The 20367-nt window shown below is 40.6% G+C and overlaps 1 protein-coding gene across 6 annotated transcripts in view; it reads left to right on the top strand.

Moving 5' to 3' along the window:
- The window catches only part of ZFPM2 (zinc finger protein, FOG family member 2), a 446629-nt gene that overhangs the window by 268982 nt on the left and 157280 nt on the right, over positions 1–20367 (top strand). The window contains exon 1 of one of the 6 annotated variants that reach the window (XM_080646304.1): positions 8487–8539. The exons of the other annotated variants lie outside the window; for them this stretch is intronic. The gene's annotated coding sequence lies outside the window, so the exon portion shown is untranslated. Of the gene's footprint in view, positions 1–8486; positions 8540–20367 lie in introns of those variants that run through there. 6 annotated transcript variants of the gene reach the window in all.

A 20367-nucleotide genomic window follows, 5' to 3' on the forward strand; every position in this document is an offset into this window, starting at 1 on the left:
AGCCTCCATGTTCACTCCTCTTTACCCATCTGAACTTGTAGCTGGCTTGACTGCTTTAGATCTCAACCTCTAAAGTAATTTTCAACACTTTTTAGTTGTGTGTAGTTAGTATCTTAGAAATATATAAATAGCCTTAAAATTAAATGTTATTGGCTTTTGTTGCATGTTATATGTTCTTTTACACTTTTGATCATGTTGACTTCAATTACTAATCCCCATAGGAAAGGCACAATGCACAGTTTCTCTGAACACCTAACCAAAGTATAACCATTAATGTCTCAAGCATTGTTTTAGTTATTTCTGTACAATATCATAGGTAAAAAGTTCAGTATATCTAGAGGTTAGAAATGCTAGATAAATATAAAAGTTGTTTTTTTTTAAGTTGGTAACTTTAACAAAAATAAGTGGAAAGTTGAGTTTTACAGAAGTTCAAATTCATTTACATATGTTGAATTTCACATGATAGTAAGAAAAAGGAAATACGAATATCTAAAAAGAACTATGTTTAAAGGATGACTGGGCTATAGGAGATTGTCTGTGTGCTGAAGATTTGAGAGCCATTTGCTAGAGGGTGTTGCTGCTCTACAAAATTCAGTATGAAGAACTAAAACTGTAGAGTGCTAACATGTTTTATGAACATTAACTATTTTTAATTAGTCAGAAAATATTTATTGATGAATTATCCAGTGTGGAGTACACTGATGCTGTGTTGCAATGCCAAAAATGCCAAGAATCAGAATACTCTTTGAAAAAGAAAAGCAGAGGATCATGGGAAGAAAAGGTATATAAATGAAATAGAAGCAAATGCAATGGCAGGAACACAATTTTAAAAAAGCAATTACAAGCAATGTATCAACAAGTATAAAATGGCATAGTACAATTATATTCTGAGGGGACATAGGATGATGAACTGAGGGAAGTGGGTTAATTGGGAAATGCTTCCTCAGGGCAAAAAGAGCTGACCAAGGTCAGAAGGAAGCGATGGGTACGCATTGGTACAGAGGAGCAGGCAGGGAATTCAGGATGGAAGGAATTGCCTAAACAGAAGGTGAAGGAGAAATCAAATGAGGTGTATGTAGGGAACAACAAATGGGCCCATTTTGCCTCCAATAGAGGGGGTAGGTGAAAGCTATAAGATATCCTTCTAGAATTATGTGGAGGGGGAGTGGTGTGGAGGCAGTGGGGGTTTATATAAAGAACCTTGAATGCTAATAATGCACTTTGAAAGGTCCATTGTAAGGTAATTTTATTGCACGAATTAGTTTTCAAAATCTATTAATGAATTTCTAGTGCACAGCCTCCCGTTGTCAAAATTACATGGAAATATGTGCTCCTCCCACTTCCCCCTCTGCTGTTGAACTCCCTTTTTTGTTTAACTGTACAAAGAGAATAGAGTGTGCCTGATGGATATTTGTTCTTGGCTAAAATTCTGCATAATGCTTTGAAATATTATTCCTCCTAGCAAATGTTAACAGTTGCTAATGTCATTCAAAAATAGTTGAGGAGAATATGTTTGTGAAACATGCAGCTTTTACTGTCAAATCATTTCCTGAGTGAAAAGAAAATACGGTGATACTCTGCTATGTATTGAATAGGGATCCTTTCCTGTCAAGGATTTCATCAAACTGATGCCCTAAATAAGCAGGGATGGTGTGCCCTCTGTTTTAATGTCTGTTCCTCATGATGCGGCAGCCACCCCACTCAGCTGTCCAGATGGGACCACCACCCATCACAGTCCTCTCAGATAGAGTAACCAGAACGTAACTACTCTGGAGCAATGCAGTTATGAATTTCTTGAGGGGGGAAAGGAGAGATAAGTGCAGGAAGTCCGCTAACATGGTACATGGGTAGTCCCAGGCAGCCAAAGGGTTAATCAGATTTTCATTTTAGATAGTCGCCTTAGTAACAATCAGAGAGCCCAGGCTGTATCTTTTCCATTTGTAGGGAATGTTTAGATTTACAGAGTAGCTTAGCTTATTATATACCTGCCTTGATTGCTGGATAAGGCTTGTGATTAAAAACAGAAAAAGATCCATTTTTATAATATTATAAAGAAGAGCAAAACATGAAGAATGATGTCACTGGTGGTGTAGGGTGCTGGGAAATTAATGATACTGGAACTTTCTAGTGGCAACAGGGTTCCTTGAAAAGTTAAAATAATGAAGGTCAGCATCATTTGCTTAAACTTTTAGTGAAAATGAGTCTGTATTCTCCCATTTAAAAAATATATTTTGTTGATTTCAGAGAGGAAGGGAGAGGGAGAGAGAGATAGAAGCATCAGTGATGAGAGAGAGTCATTGATCGGCTGCCTCCTGCACGCCCCACACAGGGGATGGAGCCCGCAACCTTGGCATGTGCCCTGACTGGGAATCTAACTGGGACTTCATGGTTCATGGGTTGACGCTCAACTACTGTGCCATGCCATCTGGGCTGTGTTCCCCATTTTTAAGAGGGAACCTGGATACAGCAAGTAACAACAGTGAACGATGCTATGAGGAATTGGACATCAACCTCGTTTGTATGCCAAATTGCACAAAGCTCTCTGAGATGCATTTGTCTATATCATGGATCAAGTACTATGTGACACTTAAATCAGAACTGGGGCGAAAAACATCAAGTTTGAAAAGTGCTTATTTTCAGAATGTCTGAAGGAGTGGACAAATGACACTCAAGTGTTGAGGTCTTCACGTTACCCATCGGCCGAAGAGCAGGAAAACAAACTTGATGCACAGCCTCAACCCTCACCTGGAGAGAGATTTCCTGAGGGCAGAGAAAAGCAGCCAGTCCCATTGCCAAGACCAGCTCTGTCAGGAGCAGCTGCTGCCAATTAGTGACAAGTGCTAGGTACGGAGGCCCCGATGCTGGGAGAGCCACCAGCGGTCAGCACCTTCAGGAATTACTCTACGAAACAACACGATTCTTAGGAGCATAGTTCATCCCAGTTCTACAGTAATAACTTAGTAACCGGTGGGCCTGCTCCAAACATCTCCCAAGTCCATCTGTCAGTCTTGGGTGACCACTGGGTTTCCCATTATTTACAGACAGTTTCTGACTTCCTTCTGCTTATTCTGTTAACCTAACGAAGCCCAAAGCTCCACCTGAGCCAACTGTGCGAGGATCAAATATTTAGCCAAGAGAGCCACTGGAGAGCAAACTAACAAGAAGTTGGGAAATTTAAAGACTGTGTCTGCTCAAATTTGAGGAAAGGGGGCGGCGGGGTGGGGGGGAAGTTTTTAGAAACAGGAACAGCTCAGTAATTACAGGGATATCAGTGGCATAGCGGCTATTCCTATCATAATTCCGTCAGATGGCTTTCCTTCTGAGAGCTGCTCCGCTGAATTAATGGACCTGCTTGTTTCGTGATAAAAGAGAGAAGAATGGCCATTTTGGAGTAAGGAGTAATTGGCGAGATAGGACACCTATACCTCAAATGAAGGCCTGTTGTAGGGGAGTTGTTGCAGCTCAAAGGCTCCAAGGATTAGGGGAGAGTGATTTTGGAATCTGGGAGACAGGGACAGAGTAGGGAGAGGCAGACAAAGAAGACAAATCATAATAAAATTTTTCCTGTGGCCAGAGAAAGATAAGGAAATATCCTGCCTCCCTTTCTGTCCTTCCTCTAAAAAAATGATTCTTATTCCTGGACACAGGAATTTCTACCTAATATGTAGCTAGATTAAGAGCTAAATAACCTTCTTGTAATCTAACCTTGAAACTTGACTGTTTGCAATATTGGGTCCTTGCCAGTTCTTTGCTCAGTATGAGTAAGATATAGATTCTTTTTTGAAGGAGAAAAAAACAGTTCAGTAGGTTCAAGGTTTTCCAGGGATTTATGGGCTGCCACGTGAAAACACTAAGTTACAGAAATTAAATTTTCCATATACTGTATTTCAAATGCAAAATTTTACTACTAAAGACACAATTTGCCAACTTGCAAGGTAAACATGTATCTGTTTTCATGCTTGTTGTGTTAGGATCAAAACGAAAATATCAAGATTTTTTTAATTGCCCATAAATATTAAAGACCCCAAGAGGGTCTGCAGCCTCTGGTTTGAGAAACACTGACAATGAAACATGTATTTGAATTCCAAATGGTGCATTTTCAGATGGACTTTTAGAGTCCACATATAACTAAGCCTCCCTGTATTTAATCATTTCACACTAATTTTTCCCAGTTTGATGAAAGAATGTCTTCAGCAGAGTCACCTAACATTTCCAGCATAATAACATCATTCCAACCAACACTAAAAAGTAAAACAAGAACGTTGACAGAAAACAAGTTATAAATATATTTGGTTGGAGTATGGAGGAATTTTTCAAATGTCAAACAATATATCAAGACTTGGCTCTTTATTAAAAAATCTGTGAACTTTCCTGCCTCCTATGATCTCTCTCTACAGGGTCACTAGATCCTTAAATTGTCTGTGTGACTAACATTTTAGCATGTGACCAGTATATAGTCAGAAAGACAAATGTTCCAAAAATCTGCAATAGAGAAAACAGTGTCCATTTTCCTGAGGAGGTAATAGAAAATTTAAAAAGGATCATTTCCCTCACCTTCTTCTACATTCCTGGGTGAAAGTTAAATTATCACCCACTTGCCAAAACCGGTTTGGCTCAGTGGATAGAGCGTCAGCCTGCGGACTGAAAGGTCCCAGGTTCGATTCCGGTCAAGGGCATGTAACTTGGTTGCGGGCACATCCCCAGTAGGAGGTGTGCAAGAGGCAGCTGATCGATGTTTCTCTCTCATCGATGTTTCTGACTATCTATCCCTCTTCCTTCCTCTCTGTAAAAAATCAATAAAATATATTAAAAAAAAAAAAAAGATGCTTACACTGGGCCTGCCTTCAAAAAAAATAAATAAATAAATAAATAAATTATCACCCACTTATTTATCAGAATTGCCCTTCATTTCCATCTCCAATGAGATGAATTTTAGTTAAGGATACAAGAACATTAGGTGAAGAAAATAAAAAGCATGATGCTAAGGGGCGGGTGTGGGGGGGATGACTTTGAAAGAGCCTCTTGATTGGTTTCTCTGAATTTTGGTTCCAAGGAAGGGCAAGGAAATAAAAGATGAAAGGAGTCCCCACGTAGCTGTTGACATCCTGTGTCACTGAGAAGAATAAGCCATCTTCAGAGCATCCTGGGCCCCTGGACCTGTGTGTGGACGAGGCCCCCCCAGGACCCAGCCGCTTTCAGGTTGACTTTAAGATTTGGTTCTTCAGTTTAAGGCTCTGGTAAGAGGAATGCAGAGGTCGTGGCTGAATTCCAGAGCAGAGCAGTAAAAATAGCACCGTGAGAAAATAATATCAAATTATTTTGCCTGAAACAGAGGCTAATCCATGACATAACCGCTTTTCAAGGCTGAAGGGGTATCACCCTTCAGCTGGAATTCTACTTTCATTTTGGAAACTTGAAAGCAAATATCACAACTGGACACATTCAGGTTAGGCCTACTTGTGGCTAGATGTTTGGAATATAATAGTTTGAAAAAAAAAAATGTCCCCACGTGCCAGTAATTATCTCCAACATGTCTTTTAGTTCTTTGACTATTATTATTATTATTATTATTATTATTAGCCAATCACATATTATAAACAATTCCAGGACCAAGCATTCTTTTATTAGACTATATAAGAAATTCAAGATACCTTATTATTATTTCTGTCTCTAGGGCTGGCTACATTAAATCTGAACATTCCTGAGTGTTTGCTTCATATGTTTTGAAATACTCTATTGCATTTCTTCTATGGAACTGATTCATGTGGAATTTCCTAAAAGGGACTTTTAAAGCCATGCTGGTTCATTAGTTATTTCCTCAAGTTTGCAGATTTCATGAAAGTTTCAGAAAGAGTCAACCCCTTAAAAATCTTAGTCATACTTTGTCTTCTGTAACAGTAATACATAAACTAGCTGAGGAATTCTGAGGCCTTTTCTTTGTTTACCGATTTTAAGATCATTATGCATACTCTAATGCATAATTATAATTATGCATTCATGATGTTACTTGTGCTGGCTTCGCCCAGAAATAGTGTGAAGCAGCTAATCTCGAAGCTACAGGCTGTTTCCCATCACTTAGATTCTGATCAGAGCTGTTTGTTGAGTCTTATTGGAACGTGGACTCGGTCAGCACCAGTCCCACTGCTGAACCCTTCCTTTTTATCACCAGTTTCACTCCCTGCCCTTTCTTCTCCCCCCCGAATCTTTGCTTTTAAGACAGGAAAACTACAAGATAATTTGGTTTCGTTGCATATGTTTAGTCTAGTCACAGTAATTAAGTGAGAGGGGGCTTTAAAAATTATCCATTTTATTTGTAGTCCACATTTAGAATAACATATGTAATAAATGAAGATACAGCATTATTTCTCATTCTTGAGATTTTACTATCAACTGGCTGAATCATTGCATTTATTTTAGTATAGTTAAAACCAGTCTAGTGCAAAACCACTAAACTTCCTTCCATATGTTGTTGGAGAGTGTGATTTGGACCAAAAAGGAAGTTGGTCTGTGTATCTTATATGTGTGCCCTTATCGACAATTACAGAGTATTGATTGAGTGACTATGGTGGGCAGGATGCTTTCTGCAGCCCTGTGAAGGATGGTCACCAGTCTCATTCAGTCCCATTAAAAAGATCTCGGAGTCTTGATGATTAGGAGCTGGAACTTGGATCAGCCTGTAACAGCACAACATGGAAATATATGTTCACGCTATTGCCTTATCTGGGGGTGCACAGTCTCAAAAGATTTAGAACACAGAGCAGTAAGTTAAGGCATTTTGTGCTGCATAAACCAAGAAGAAGCGAAAACTCCATTTGAGTTTGTAGGTTAGCTTTTCCTTCCTGCAGATTTGAATTCGGGATAATCCACTTTAGTGTGAGTTAGGGACAGTTTTGTGATTCTCGAAAGTAATGGAGAAGAGCCCCATCGAAGAGTACACGTGGAAGTATATGTCATTGTTGAAGGACTCTAACTTTGTTCTTAGGGGATGGAGCGCCATTGTGTCATTTCTTTAATATATTTATAGCTTATTTAAATTTCTAAATATGAAAGAACACCATGAGTTTGTTTTCAACACCAAGAAAGGAGGGTACAGATTTTAAATAAGCTGAGTAACATGAGACAAGTCTGTTTCAAGAGTTTTTCTGTTTAGAGTATGTGAAGTATTAGAACCAGAAGGTGCCCTGCCAGTTTCTTCTTTTATAAGTGAAGAAACTGGCCAGGGAAATGATGTATTTCTAGTAAGGTAAAGTAATCATTTAATGACAAAGTTTGAACCAAACCTAAGTTTAGTGAATTCTCAGATCAGTAAAATATATATATGCAACTAGCTCTGGCCAGTGTGGCTTAGTTGGTTGGAGAATCATCCCAGACACCAAAAGGTCGTGGGTTTGATTCCTGGTCCGGGCACATACCTAGGTTGTAGGTCCCATCCGTGGTTGAGGCACGTACATGAGGCAGTCAATCCCTATTTCTCTCTCATATCAATGTTGCTCTCTCCTTCTCTCTCTTTCTCTTTTTCTCTTTCTCTCTCTCTCTCTCTCTCTCTCTCTCTCTCTCTCTCTCTCTCTCTCTTTCTCTCATCCTCCCCCCTTCCTTCCTCTCTCTCAAATCAGTAAATATATCCTCAGGTGAGGATTAATAATAATAATAATATATGCAACTAGCATACTAGCATGACATAGGAACTACTGAGGAAAGGTCATGATCTTTGTAATCATGAGAGATCATTGCTTTGTGTTTAATTTTGTTTGGCTGTAACTGACAAATGAGACATGTTTAAAGGTTTAAAGAAGTAGTTAAGATTACAGTGTTTAAATTTAAGGCTTTGTTCCAGCATATGGTGTAAGAAAAATTTGCATATTCTAAATATTTTATCTAGCTCAGAATACCAATTTAGAAACCAAGGTACGTGAATGGCATTATTAGGAATTCAGTGTCCAGAGCCATTTCAAACTACTTCCCAGATGCCCTACAAGCAGATGTTTAGATTTTGTAGTAAAAAAACTATAGGTAGAAAATTTAGATTAATATAAACAGAATAAATTGTTTTTTAACCAATACGTAGATTTTATGCTAGGTAAGACTTTATTCAACTAACATTGAGTTGCCATTAAAATCTTTTCATTGCGCTAATAGTGGTGAGGTTGTCCCCCTACAGGACAATCTATTAAATTGATAAGAATTGAAAAGATTGCTCAAAGTAGTAAAATCTATAACACCTTTATACTATGTTGCATTGATCCTTCTGTTGATGTCTGGATAGAACAAATTAAACAGGCACAAGACTTGTCACAGATATTTAACTATTTCTTAAATTTCCCCCATTTCCCCAAATCAATATACATAAAATAAGTAAAACAGAACACTAAACTCTTTGTCAGGTGTTGGTAAAAGTGATTTATAAGTATTAACTTATTTTTTCTTCACAACAGCCCCATGAGGTATTATTATTCCCATTTTACAGATAAGGAAACTGATGCACAGAGAAGTGGAGCTAGGAGCTACTCGGCCAAGATCACACCATAGATGAGTAGCAAAGGTTGGATTTAAATTTAAGCACTCTGACTCTAGAGCCAATTCTTTCAGTCACTGTATTAATTGCCTCTCTGTTAAGCGCATAGTATATGAACTGAGGTTTCTGCTCCTTTTCCTCATCATGCTCACCATATTGTGGAAAAATATTGTGTGTATGGCATGAGTAATATTTGAACTCTTTAGTTTCAGACCCATTGAGTCAAAAGAACTATCATTTTAGTCATGAAATAGTCACGGCATAGAGAATATAGTCAATAATATTGTAATAACTATGTGTGGAGCCAGTGTGTACTTGAAATATTGGGGGGACACTTTGTGAAGTATACGATGTCTAACCACTATGCTGTATACCTGAAACTAATACAAAAAAAATATTGAATGGAAGCTGTAATCAAAAAACAAAATTAAAGAAGAACTACCTTGTTTCTACCTCGGCACTATTTCACCCAGCGCTTTTTACAGAAGCTTCGTTTTGACTTCTCAGTTTGACCTTGAACGTCTCCTGGCAGGTGAAAGTGCTCTGATTTGTTTTGGTCCAGTCTACCTGTGAGCAATTCAATTTAAGCTGAGGAACATGCTAACTAAACAGACTGAAATATTTCTTAAGTGGAGAATCCTCCACTAGGGCCAAGACTATACATTGCATTTAGCTTCCTTAAGTGGGTGCATCCAGAGGTTCCAATGAGGGGAGTTGACCCGTCAGACATGAAGGCCTGGATAGACTGCTTTAAACCCCAGAGTGTACATTGATGCCTCACGGAGAAGTTCTCTGATGACACTCTACTGTGTCTCCTGACCAGCTGAGCACCAAGAGAATCCATTTTTCATTTGTTCTTGTGTAATAGTTGCTGAATTGAGTGAAATTTAGCCTAAAGACATCTTGGATCTCATCATGAATTCTGCTTATGATTGGAAACATTTACATTGGCTATTTTTATCTGTTGTAAGCTAATTTCCACAGGTATAAAAATACCTATAGTCATAAAGATATTAAAAGAATTGCTTGTTTTTCAATATTCTTATTGAAAAATAACTAGACTATGCTCAGCTCTATTACCCTTAAACCTACTAGGTGTCTCATATTGATATTAGGTATTTCAAGTAGACTTTTAAGACTCCAAATTGTGCAAATGTGAGAAATAATTCACTACAAAGCTATAATTTTCACAGCTTGAAAAAAATTTTTACAGCCTGAAGATTATTAATGAGGCAGCATGCAATTAGCTTATACAAAGTGCAGCTAGGAATGATGCATAATGTAAAACAGTAACTGCTAACCACTGACTCATGGAAGGTCATTAAGCTAGTTTTCATGGACATGAAGAATTGATATTTAACACAATTCCTAAGGAGATTCTTACAACTTTAAAGCCATGGAAAGAATTCAGTTTCTAGCAATGTGAATTTGAACAAGTTGTTTAACATTTGAGTCTCATTTTTTACTTCTACAAAGTGGACATGACAATATCTTCTCCAAAGAATTGTGAAAATTAATTTAAAAATAATGTAGCACCTAGAATTTGAGCACATAGTTAATGTTTAACAAAATGTTATGAATCATATATTAGGGATACGGGGCACTTTTCTATCAAGCCAAAATTCTTCCTTTACTGGGAATATAGAAATATATATATATATATATATATATATATATATATATATATATATATATACATACACATACATACACACACACACACACATATAAATACTAGAGGCCCAGTGCACGAAATTCATGCACGGAGGGGGGTGTGTCCCACATCCCAGCCTGCACCCTCTCCAATCAGGGACCACTTGAGGGATGTTCAAATGACCGTTTAGGCCCTATCCCGGTAGGATCGGGCCTAAACGGGCAGTCGGTCATCCCTCTCACAATCCAGGACTGCTGGCTCCCAACCGCTCACCTGTCTGCCTTCCTGATTGCCCCTAACCACTTCTGCCTGCCAGCCTGATCACCCCCTAACCACTCCCCTGACAGTCTGATTGATGCCTAACTGCTCCCCTGCCAGCCTGATTGCCCCTAACTGCCCTCCCCTGCAGGCCTGGTCACCCCTAACTGCCCTTCCCTGAAGGCCTGGTTTCCCCCCCCCCAACTGCTCTCCCCTGCCAGCCTGGGTCCCCCCACAACTGCCCTTCCCTGCAGGCCTGGGTCCCCCCACAACTGCTCTCCCCTGAAGGCCTGGGTCTCCCCACAACTGCCCTTCCCTGCAGGCCCGGTCACCCCCAACTTCCCTTCTCTATTGGCCAGGTCACCCCTAACTGCTCTCTCCTGCAGGCTTGATCACCCCCAACTGCTCTCTCTTGCAGACCTGGTCCCTCCCAACTGCCTTCCCTTGCAGGCCTGGTTCCTCCCAACTGCCCTCCCCTGCTGACCATCTTATGGTGGCCATCTTGTGTCCACATGGGGGCAGGATCTTTGACCACATAGGGGCAGCCATCTTGTGTGTTGGAGTGATGGTCAATTTGCATATTACTCTTTTATTAGATAGGGTAGAGGCCTGGTGCATAGGTGGGGGTCAGCTGGTTTGTCCCGGATCAGGGTGGGGGTTCCCTTGGGGCGTGGGTGGCCTGGGTGAGGGGCCTGTGGAGGTTTGCAGGCCGGCCACGCCCCATAGCAACCCAAGTGGAGGCCCTGGTATCTGGGGTTTATTTATCTTCTATAATTGAAACTTTGTAGCCTTGAGAGGAGCCAAGCCTCCTGCTTGCTCCGTGGCTGCAGCCATTTTTGTTGAAATTTATTTATCTTCTATAATTAAAACTTTGTAGCCTTGAGCAGAGGCCTGGGCCCGCCAGGGCAGGCAGAAAGCTTGGCTTCCTCCATCACCAGGGGCAACTCAAGCTTTCTGCTCTCTGAAGCTCCATGGCTGCCGCCATTTTTGTTGTGGTTCATTTATCTTCTATAATTGAAACTTTGTAGCCTTGAGTGGAGGCCTGGGCCCGCCAGGGCAGGTGGAAAGCTTGGCTTCCTCCATTGCCGGAGAAACCCAAACCTCCTGCTCGCTCTGTGTCTGCAGCCATCTTGGTTGGGTTAATTTGCATAGTCACTCCTGATTGGCTGGTGGGTGTGGCTTGTGGGTGTAGCGGAGCGATGGTTAATTTGCATATCACTCTTTTATTAGATAGGATATATATATATGTGTGTGTGTGTATATATATTGATTTCAGAGAGGAAGGGAGAGGGAGAGAGAGATAGAAACATCAATGATGAGATTCATTGATCGGCTGCCTCCTGCATGCTCCCTACTGGGGATCAAACCTGCAACCCGGGCATGTGCCCTTGACCGGAATCAAACCCAGTACCCCTTAGTCCCCAGCCCGACACTCTGTCCACTCAGCCAATCCAACTAGGACTGGAAATATATTCCTTTAGGAGTGTTGGGAACATAAGCCAAACTAACACTTTTAAAGAATACATACCTGGTACTGCCTTAATCCCATTATATACATTAACTCATTTAATCCTCAGAATAATCCTGTGACATAAGTACTTCTATTTATTTTAGAAATCAAGAAATTGAGATACAGTAGTTAAGCAACTTGCCCTAAGTTATACAGCTACTAAGTGGTGGAATTATGATTCAAACTCAATCGGCTTGACACCAATATGCAAGTTATATATATATAATATATATATATATATATATATATATATATATATATATATATAATTGACTTGAGAGAGAAAGGGAGAGGGAGAGAGAGAGAAACATCAATGATGAGAGAGAATCACTGATCAGCTGCCTCCTGTATGCACCACACTGGGGCTCAAGCCCGCAATGGGGCATGTATCCTGACAAAGAATTGAACCATGACCTCCTGGTGCATAGGTTAACTACTGAGCCATGCGGGGCAGGCATACACATTTTTAAACTATCTGTTGACTATTAATAAAGCATATTGAGTGAGATAGTGAGTGTACACTCGAAATAGTATATACATAACTCATCTTGGCTTCATTTCCCAAAATATTTTCATTTTTAAATTATTCAATATATTTTTATATTTTTATGATATACTTTATTTAGCAGTCAGAATAATTAAATGGGTGTAAAGTAAACCGATGTTTAATAAAGTGGAAGTGAATGGCTACCCAAAATATATATATAAAATATTTTATGATTAGGTTTTAGATATAATTATTAATATATAAGCCATATATTATAGACTTTCAATCCAATTGGAAAAGCCTCAGTGTTTTTAATGTTAAAATTGAAGTGTAATCCTAAACTGCCACAAAGATCTCTTAAAAAGACTCTATGAACCACTTCTCACCAATTGCTATACATAGACCATCAGATAGACATTGTGATTTTCAAAGGTTTCAGACATATACTTAAAATATAATGAGATTAATTATCAATATTGACTTAAATAATCTGTATGTCATATAGGTGTTTTATTATCAACACATTGTGAGCATCTAGAGGAAATGTAACTCATCTTTCACTTTCTGAGAGTTTTCTGTGTAGTAGATATTTAATGAATATTTATTGAACAGATAATGAATATACTTAATTTCTAGGAAAGTATACAGTGAATATTTTAAAAGCAGAATAACCAAAATACACTTCTTAAAACAGAAGTGGTATAGAGAAATACAAAATGAACACTGATTAATTACTACTCATTGGAGTGATTTTATACATGAGGTTATATTATTTATGTGGCAAAACCCACATCTGGACAAGGGAACGCAACTTGTTCCAAGCTTTAATATTCCTCACATGCAACTAAATGCAGAATTGAACCCGGGGTCTTGACACCCAACCATTAGTTTTAATAGATATGTTAGTTTGTCACGTTAACATTATTGAATTGTCCTTTCCACCCTACCCATCGATGCTTTTATTCATATTTTATTCCTTTTGTAAAGAATATTGGTTGAGACATCCGTCCAGGGGCAGTGTTAATAAAGGTACATCTCATTTGGTTCTGATTTCATAGCAGGCTCCTTTAGTTGCCCCAGACCCACAGGGATGCTGCAGGAAGGTCCCTGCCCTGGGAGCATGTGGAGGTGAATATGTTTCATTGGCGTCCTCTTCTCAGCGTGCCTCCAGCCGAAGGGCCAGCCCCCAGTGAGCTGGGCTCTTGACTTTTACTAGTGTTCTCTGAAAGGGCAGACCTAGTATAGTCCTTCTGCATCTGACGATTTGGGGGGGAATATTGAAAACCATCCTCATGATCAGCGTCTTCCTGCCAATACTTAATTTAAGTGTTTGCAGTGTTCTTGTTCTTAAATGTCTCACAGATTAGAGAAGCTTTGACAACTCGGTAGCACCTTCGCGCTTCTACCAACTAGTTTGCCAAGCTTTTAATTTCTTGCACTCAACTTTCAATAATTCGTCTCATAAAAATCTGCCTTCCCAAAAGGTACTGTATGTGTTATGGCACCAACTAGCTAGCTTAACAATTCCAGCTTTTTTTCTTTTTCCTCTTTGAAGGGGAATGCTTTCCTCACTTCTAGTCTTTCAGTTTTTCCATCAATTTCAAATATCATTATCAGGTATATCTTAAGATGAGTTTTTAACAACTTATGATTATAGAGGGCCATAAGGTGACAAATCATGAAGCAACACAATTAAAAGAGAATAAACTTTTATATTTGGTTTTAAAATTTATATATTATTAATGTCAGGATTGCCTTTTGGGGGGATGAAGCTGACATTAAGATTGGCTGAAATGGTAATAATAAGGAGACAATCTTAACAGGTGGATGGAGGATTCATTACAAATTGCAATGCATTAATTCATGAGGAACAGACATATCTCAGTATCTGAGGATGGCCCTGTGCAGGATTGAGCTTTTTGTCTCTTCCGCAGAATGCCTTTGGGGTATATCACAAAAATAAGACTATTGAATAGAATTGACCACTATTATAGGTGTAAATAGGCCATTGAGAGTTGAATATAGATATGTATTTATTTTTTAAATGTTTTTATTAATTTTTAGAGAGAGAGGAAGGGCGAGGGATAGAGAGATAGAAACATCGATCATCTGCCTCCTGCACACCCCCTACTGGGGATCAAGGCCACAACCCAGGCATGCGCCCTGACCGGGAATGGAACTGTGACCTCCTGGTGCATAGGTTAACACTCAACCACTGAGCCATACTGGTCAGGCAGTACATATACATTTATTACACATTTTTTATAATTCTTCATAAAAACCTTTGCATTTTTATCATACCATTTTCTTTGGTTTTAAAATCCAAAGTAAAGTAAATTAGAATGGCATTATTTACTGTTTTGCCAATAAAAATAGTAGCATTTCCTTAAGTAAGCCTAACCTCTGTGTGTTGAATTTTCACATATATCTTCTCTGCACTCAGGATTTGAGTTAAGCTTGGTGAAAATCTTATAGTAGGAAGTCTTACAGTGATATGTGGTTAAGCTGAAAGGACATATGAGACCAGCTTACAGAGGAAGAAGATGAGACTTTGAGAGGTTAAGTGCTTGCCCAGGTTGCACAGCCTGGACCACGGCTTTTTGGATCCCAGAACCTGCCACAGGTGGTTTGCTAGCATGTGGCAGCCTCATGGCAGGAGGGCAGTTTGATTCTCCTTTCCAAGGGTTCAGCACTGACACGCTTTTGCACATCACACTATGTGCAAGCCCAGAAGTTCTGCCAGGAGCAAAACAACACTCCTTAAACACTCTTTGACTTTCAGAGCTTCATGAAATAAAAGGTTGACGTTAATGGTTGCCAGCTTGGAGGGAGTAGCTCCTCTTTGGCGCCAAATGTATGTGGAGAACAGATGAGACTGTGGGAGTGAAGTTGGCAAAAGGGAAAGAGAAATGAGTCTATTCTTTTTTTTGAAAATGAAAGTATAATAAATATCTGGATAAGTTAGATGTTTATTATTCATTTAGAGATTCTTCCCATTTAAAAATGAAATATCTGTCTTTAGGGTGAGTACTCTTGAATAATAATTTTATATTATTTTTCTAAATATCACACAGTGATCCTTTTTATTTGGAAGTAAAGAGATTATTTTAATTACACACACACACACACACACACACACACACACACACACTAGAGGCCAGGTGCATGAAATTCATGCACGGGGGATGGGGGGAGTGGTGTCCCTCAGCCCAGCCTGCACCCTCTCCAATCTGGGACCCCTCGAGGGATGTCCGACTGTCCATTTAGGCCCTATCCCAGTAGGATCAGGCCTAAACAGGCAGACGGACCTCCCTCTCACAATACAGGACTGCTGGCTCCCAACTGCTCATTTGCCTGCCTTCCTGATTGCCCCTAACCACTCCCCTGACAGCCTGATTGATGCCTAACTGCTCCCATGCCACCCTGGTTGCCCCCAACTGCTCTCCCCTGCTGGCCTGATCACCCACAACTGCCCTCCCTTGCAGGCCTGGTCCCTCCCAAATGCCCTCTCCTGCTGGACATCTTGTGGCGGCCATCTTGTGTCCACATGGGGGCAGAATCTTTGACCACATAGGGGCAGCCATCTTGTGTGTTGGAGTGATGGTCAATTTGCATATTATTCTTTTATTAGATAGGATAGAGGCCTGGTGCATGGTGGGGGCCAGCTGGTTTGCCCTGAAGGGTGTCCTGGATCAGGGTGGGGGTTCCCTTGGGGCGTGGGTCCAGCCTGGCTGAGGGGCCTGTGGTGCTTTGCAGGCCAGCCACGCCCCCCGGTGACCCAATCAGAGGCCCTGGTATCTGGGATTTATTTATCTTCTATAATTGAAACTTTGTAGCCTTGAGCGGAGGCTAGGGCAGGCCAGGAAGTTTGGCTTCCTCCATCGCCGGGGAAACCCAAGCCTCCTGCTCGCTCCGTGGCCAGCCGCCATCTTGGTTGGGTTAATTTGCATACTCACTCCTGATTGGCTGGTGAGCATGGCTTGTGGGTGTAGCAGAGTGATGGTTAATTTGCATATTATTATTTTATTAGATAGGAAATATCAAACTATTTGTGTTCCCTTTCCTAAAGGTAACTATCTCTTATACTGAAACTAGAGGCTGGGTGCACGAAAATTTGTGCACTTGGGTTGGGGGGGTCCCTCATCCCGGCCTGTGCCCTCTCACAGTCTGGGACCCCTCGGGGGATGTCCGACTGACAGCTTAGGCCTGCTCCCCAGGGGATCAGGCCTAAGCTGGCATTCAGACATCCCTCTGGCAGCCGGGGAGCCCTCCTTAGCGGTACCACAGAAGAGGGAGAGGCTCCCACCACCGCCGCTGCGCTGGCCAGCCTTGAGCTGGCCAACCGTGAGCTGGCTTCTGGCTGAGCAGCACTCCCCCTGGGGAAGCACACTGACCACCAGGGGGCAGCTCCTGCATTGAGCATCTGCCCCCTGGTGGTCAGTGCGCATCATAGCGACTGATCGTTCCCAGTCATTCCTCCGTTAGAGTCAATTTGCATATTTCCCTTTTATCATATAGGATGCCTATATTTAAGCAGTGACGCATGTTACGATAATGTGCTTCAACAATTTTGAGAACTAAAAGCAAATATACCTCACAGATAATGATTATTTAAATGTTTGGTTCCTAGAGATAGAACTGTCTTTGACATCAGGAGTGTGGATATGGTGGCCAAGAATTCTGTCATTTTATTTCACACTCATTTTGTTTCTGAAAAGCCTCTTAGCGTGTTGGAGAGCTTACATGGCACAGTGACCTTCAGGGCGTTTGTTCACAGAGGCTCTGCGGCCTCCTGCTGCGGCTGTCGGGGGGGGGGCGGGGGGGGGGGAAGGGGGCGGGGAGGGAGGGCATTTTGTAGACCCACCAAATATTCAGAGAAACACTCCCTCAGGAAACCTTCCTGGGGGTCCATCCATAAAAATGTTGTGTGCCTAATGGTATCGGGTAAAGCAGTGGTTCTCAACCTTCCTAATGCCGTGACCCTTTAATACAGTTCCTCAAGTTGTGGTGACCCCCAACCATAAAATTATTTTTGTTGCTACTTCATAACTGTAATTTTGCTTCTGTTATGAATCCTAACAGTTGCGACCCACAGGTTGAGAACCGCCGCTGTAGAGCCTAAGACCATCGGAAAACACAGATATTTACATTACGATTCATTAACGAGAACCACTGGGGTAGAGGTTCTCCTTAAATCACATCCCTGATGTCTTTCTGACCTAGAGTTTTCACGTATTTTCTAATTTAAGGGTATACTTACATTGATTTAAGCTTGAGTTTGAAAATGTCTCTAGCACATCATTTTTTTTTTTTCAAGCAGTACCAATTTGATCATCTCTTACTAAGTTGAGTCTTGTTGCTTTTAAATAAGAACTATAGATAAGATACTTGGTATCCGTTTGGGAGTTCTTCAAGTGACCTGTTTACGTCTATTTGTAACTTATTATCTGTCTCTCTGTCCGTCACTCTGTGACTGTCTCTCTCCTCCCCAGGCCCATGATTTTAGACACAATGAACAAAGGGAAGCCTGGCCACATGGCTCAGTGGTTGAGCTTCAACCTATGAACCAGGAGGTCACTGGTTTGATTCCTGGTCAGGGCATGTGCCCAGGTTGTGGCTCTATCCCCAGGGTGGGGCGTGCAGGTGGCAGCCAATGATTCTCTCTCATCACTGATGTTTCTATCTCTCCCTCTCCCTTTCTTTCTGAAATCAGTAAAAACGTATTTTTTTCTAAAAAAAGGAAGACTGCCCTAGCCAGCTTGGCTCAGTGGATAAAGCGTCAGTCTGCGGACCGAAGGGTCCCAGGTTCGATTCCAGCCAAGGGCACATGCCTGGGTTGCGGGCTCGATCCCCAGTGGGGGGCGTGCAGGAGGCAGCCAATCAATGATTCTCTCTCATCATTGATGTTTCTATCTCTCTCTCCTTCTCCCTTCCTCTCTAAAATCAATAAAGAAATATATTTAAAAAATAAATAAATAAATAAATAAAATTAAAAAAATTAAAAAAATAAAAAAAGGAAGACTGAGACTGTCACTTAAGGGATATCCCAGTGTCGTTCAGTGGCCATTCTATGCTATTTTAAAATGGAAGCACATGATTTTAATGGAGGCGCATGGCTTCCATCGTCATGTCTGAATGATGTCTGGAATTCATGAGGCATGGAGAATATTTAGGTGTTATTACTGAGCACCTGATTTTATAGAATTACACAAATAATGCCAGCCCCACAGGACCACACAGAGTAGACTGTTCCTGTTTAAGTAGTTTAATGTAATACTCTACTTTCTAAAAGAAAAAAAGTTATTCGCCTCAGTAGCATCAAGCTCAAACATTCACATGGTGTCCTGTATAACTTTTGAAAGGGTATTTATTAAAAAGCACAGTTCTACTAGGTGGAAATCATCATCCTAAAAGTTTTATGGTTCCGGTCAGATCAGTAATATTGAGACTAGAGACCATGCCCATAGTTACTGAAAATACAATGCAGGGCCTTGAATTATTACTTGCTATTTCTTTCGACTCCAGGTAATCCAAGATTTTAAGTTGTTATGCCTCCTTAGGATAGGCTACTGATGACGGGAATTTTTAAACTCAGGTTCACTGTCACTAGGGACTGCACACAGTTTTAGGGAGTGATCAGTGTTTTTGTGACTATCAGATTGCATTTGAATTTAATTCCCCGTGGAGAACTATTGGGATGCGTTAACTGAAACTTCTCCTGTATAAAATGCCCCCCTGTGGTAGTGCATGGTGGAATCACATACACTATCCTTTTTCATATACATGTGCATAATGCAGTTGGGAGAGATTGGTGGGTTTTTTTGGTTCTACCTGTGTAAGTCTCATGTCCGCATTGATTTGGAAATTTTTAAGCCTCCCTCCGAATATGTTTTTAGAGGTGAGAGAATAGAAACAGCTATGAATTTTGCATAGCAGGCCTCAGTCCTTTTCACCCCTTACTCAGTTTAGGTGAAAATACCCCAAAAGCATTTTCATCAGCATCCAGCCGCATCTCACGGCACTGGCTTGAGATTCTCTAATGAGATTTTGTTGTATTCCCTGAACCAGAGTCAGTGGAGGCCAGTTTTTCCATTAAGTGACACATCGTTCTTTTAAAAGGCTGTGGTGTCAGGCTCGTCTCGTGGGTCAGATTTTGCTAAGACTTGTAGCTATTCCTAAGCCTCGTTTTGGAAATCTTCAACAAATATTTCCAGCAAAATTTGGAATCTCTAAGACCACATTATGTCACCAGCTTCTTGGGTTAGAATTATCCTCTGTTCTTTACCTTTGGGCTGTCTACTTTTATCTCCATTAACCTTTTGGCTCGAGTGTAAACATTTATTGAAGGCTACCTCCTTTGTCGGTCCAGTAACTCCAAAGGTTAGTGAGAAGGGGATGCTAGTCTGACCTCTTTTATCCACATTAGATGATTCTAATTATTCCTAAGAAATGACACTTTTGACCCATTTTGTCCTTGTCAAGTTTGTCTAGTTGTAGACTGTCTAAGCATGAAACTCTGGGTTCAAAGAGTGCCCAGGAGGGCCGATTTTTTTTTTCAACTTAGAATGGGGAGCCCTCAAAAGTGCACACTATTTCTTTTCCTTTTTAAAACATTCCAGCTTCACTGAAATTCAGGGCTCCTATTATGTACCGTGAATTGATTTATTATTGAAAGAGACGACCTAGATATAGATAAAGTGCAAACTTTAACCTGCAAAAAATCCAGGGGTTATTTCAATACAAACAAAAAATGATGAAAACCTTTGTACAAGTGAGAATAAGCCAAGTTTTGCTGAGGTTGCAAGCAACCCTAATATCACAATAGCTCTTGACATTTAAAAAAGGTTTTTTTCTCATGGTGCATGATGATTGTGAGAACCAGGGCTTCCTCCTTGCAGGCTTACAAGATCAATTCAGCAAAGTCAAGGCATCATGGTGGCCCATTG

Source organism: Plecotus auritus (assembly GCF_963455305.1).
Source record: "Plecotus auritus genome assembly, chromosome: 11".
In the NCBI taxonomy this organism is placed as follows: Eukaryota; Metazoa; Chordata; class Mammalia; order Chiroptera; family Vespertilionidae; genus Plecotus; species Plecotus auritus.